A 3,189-nucleotide genomic window follows, 5' to 3' on the forward strand; every position below is an offset into this window, starting at 1 on the left:
TGGAAGTTGTGTACGCTAGCCTTTGGCTAATGATAGAGACAAAAGAGCAGGAGGATATTTTCCTTCGCAGAAGCACTTTTCTTGCCTTCCTTCAGCTCGCTTGGCGAGTCTGACAGGTATGCCTGAACTGTGCACGGGTCCAGTTGTGAGAAAGACGTGGCAAACAAGACGGGGTTTCCTTGACCGAGGGACCGTGTGGTCCGTTTGGCTCATGGGTTCCCCCCGTGGAGGCAAAATCTAAGAAAGCTTGCTCTCCCTCTGCGGAGGGGGGCCGCTTAGCAAGGAACTTCTGTTCCCTGCGGTGGATAGTTACCTGGTTGATCCTGCCAGTAGTCATATGCTTGTCTCAAAGATTAAGCCATGCATGTCTAAGTATAAGCACTTGTACTGTGAAACTGCGAATGGCTCATTAAATCAGTTATCGTTTATTTGATTGTACCATTACTACTTGATAACCGTAGTAATTCTAGAGCTAATACATGCGAAAAGTCCCGACTTCTGGAAGGGATGTATTTATTAGATTAAAAACCAATGCGGGTTCTGCCCGGTCATTTGGTGATTCATAGTAACTGATCGAATCGCACGGCCTTGCGCTGGCGATGTTTCATTCAAATTTCTGCCCTATCAACTGTCGATGGTAAGGTAGTGGCTTACCATGGTTGCAACGGGTGACGGAGAATTAGGGTTCGATTCCGGAGAGGGAGCCTGAGAAACGGCTACCACATCCAAGGAAGGCAGCAGGCGCGCAAATTACCCAATCCTGACTCAGGGAGGTAGTGACAAGAAATAACAATACAGGGCTTTTACAAGTCTTGTAATTGGAATGAGTACAACTTAAATCCTTTAACGAGGATCCATTGGAGGACAAGTCTGGTGCCAGCACCCGCGGTAATTCCAGCTCCAATAGCGTATATTAAAGTTGTTGCAGTTAAAAAGCTCGTAGTTGGATTTCGGGATGGCTCGGCCGGTCTGCCGCAAGGTATGTTACTGGCCGGGCTGTTCTTCCTCGCAAAGACTGGGTGTGCTCTTAACTGAGTGTGCTCAGGATCTGCGACGTTTACTTTGAAAAAATTAGAGTGTTCAAAGCAAGCCAGCGCTTGAATACGTAAGCATGGAATAATGGAATAGGACTTTGGTTCTATTTTGTTGGTTTCTGGAACCGAAGTAATGATTAAGAGAGACAATTGGGGGCATTCGTATTTCGTTGTCAGAGGTGAAATTCTTGGATTTACGAAAGACGAACTACTGCGAAAGCATTTGCCAAGAGTGTTTTCATTAATCAAGAACGAAAGTTAGAGGATCGAAGACGATCAGATACCGTCCTAGTTCTAACCATAAACGATGCCAACTAGGGATCAGAGGGTGTTATTGGATGACCCCTTTGGCACCTTATGGGAAACCAAAGTTTTTGGGTTCCGGGGGAAGTATGGTTGCAAAGCTGAAACTTAAAGGAATTGACGGAAGGGCACCACCAGGAGTGGAGCCTGCGGCTTAATTTGACTCAACACGGGGAAACTCACCAGGTCCAGACATAGTGAGGATTGACAGATTGAGAGCTCTTTCTTGATTCTATGGGTGGTGGTGCATGGCCGTTCTTAGTTGGTGGAGTGATTTGTCTGGTTAATTCCGTTAACGAACGAGACCTTAACCTGCTAAATAGTTACGCGAATCCCGATTCGCGGTTAACTTCTTAGAGGGACTGTTGGTATGCAACCAAAGTCAGGAAGGCAATAACAGGTCTGTGATGCCCTTAGATGTTCTGGGCCGCACGCGCGCTACACTGACGATGTCAAAGAGTATCTCCTTCACCGAGAGGTGTGGGTAATCTTCTAAACATCGTCGTGCTGGGGATAGATCATTGCAATTATTGATCTTGAACGAGGAATTCCTAGTAAGCGCGAGTCATCAGCTCGCGTTGATTACGTCCCTGCCCTTTGTACACACCGCCCGTCGCTACTACCGATTGAATGGTTTAGTGAGGCCTCCTGACTGGCGCCGATACTCTGGCAACAGAGCGCCGGATGCCGGAAAGTTGGTCAAACTTGATCATTTAGAGGAAGTAAAAGTCGTAACAAGGTTTCCGTAGGTGAACCTGCGGAAGGATCATTACCGATGAAACAATCCAAAACGAGTCTTTGAGACTTGTTTACCGTGTGAACTGTACGCAATCTTTTAGGGGTCGGTCTCTGTGCCGTTAAATGGTCGTCCGTCGCTTGGCGTGCGTTCGGTCAGCCCCGACTTTATGTTTTTACAAACTTTGTTTATTCAGTCTGAGAACCAATAGTGTTGGAAAACAAAAAAGAGAGACAACTTTTAACGGTGGATCTCTTGGCTCACGCATCGATGAAGAACGCAGCCAGCTGCGATAAGTAGTGTGAATTGCAGAATTCAGTGAATCATCGAATCTTTGAACGCAAATGGCGCTCTTGGGTTCTCCCAGGAGCATGTCTGCCTGAGTGTCGGATATCATCCAACGCACTTGAGTGTGCGGCATTGAGGCGTCACGGCACACTTATGCCGCCGTGTCCCTTGAAAAGCAGAGAGACTCGCATCGTGCGTTGTTCTGCACCCCCATGCGAAGGCTAAAAATCCATTTGGTCCTTGGCTGGGTGAGTGTCCGGAGCGCGCGCGGAGTCCCACGACAAAAACATAACTATCTGGACCTCAGGTCAGGCAAGGCTACCCGCTGAATTTAAGCATATTAATAAGCGGAGGAAAAGAAACTAACAAGGATTCCCCCAGTAACGGCGAGTGAAGCGGGAAGAGCTCAAATTTGAAATCTCCGAGGCCTGAACGCTTCGGCGAGTTGTAGTTGCGAGAAGCACTTTCTCGGCGGACCGACCATGCCTAAGTTGCTTGGAACAGCACGTCGCAGAGGGTGACAACCCCGTCTGTGGCGCGGACGGCCGCTCACGATGTGCTTTCGAAGAGTCGGGTTGTTTGGGAATGCAGCCCAAAACGGGTGGTAAACTCCATCTAAAGCTAAATACTGGCGTGAGACCGATAGCGAACAAGTACCGTGAGGGAAAGATGAAAAGAACTTTGAAAAGAGAGTTAAAAAGTACGTGAAACCGTTGGAAGGGAAACGAATGGACTCAGCAATGCGCCGTTTGAGATTCAGCCGGCGGGTAGTGCCGGCCCGGGGTTTGCGGATCTGAATGGACCGCGGTCCCGGGCTCGGAGCTCCCG

At 48.5% G+C, this 3,189-nt stretch overlaps 2 non-coding genes across 2 annotated transcripts; both read left to right on the plus strand.

The window, feature by feature from the left end:
• The first annotated feature begins 310 nt into the window (after positions 1 to 310).
• Positions 311 to 2,109, plus strand: LOC146447550 (small subunit ribosomal RNA). The gene has a single exon (XR_014861773.1). It is a non-coding gene; the product is annotated as a small subunit ribosomal RNA (ribosomal RNA).
• A 199-nt stretch (positions 2,110 to 2,308) lies between these two features.
• On the plus strand, positions 2,309 to 2,462 carry LOC146447551 (5.8S ribosomal RNA). Its single transcript, XR_014861777.1, has one exon. It is a non-coding gene; the product is annotated as a 5.8S ribosomal RNA (ribosomal RNA).
• The last annotated feature ends 727 nt before the right edge of the window (positions 2,463 to 3,189 follow it).

This window comes from Pavona decussata, unplaced genomic scaffold (genome assembly GCF_977016875.1).
Source record: "Pavona decussata unplaced genomic scaffold, jaPavDecu1.1 SCAFFOLD_2089, whole genome shotgun sequence".
NCBI classification, from domain to species: domain Eukaryota; kingdom Metazoa; phylum Cnidaria; class Anthozoa; order Scleractinia; family Agariciidae; genus Pavona; species Pavona decussata.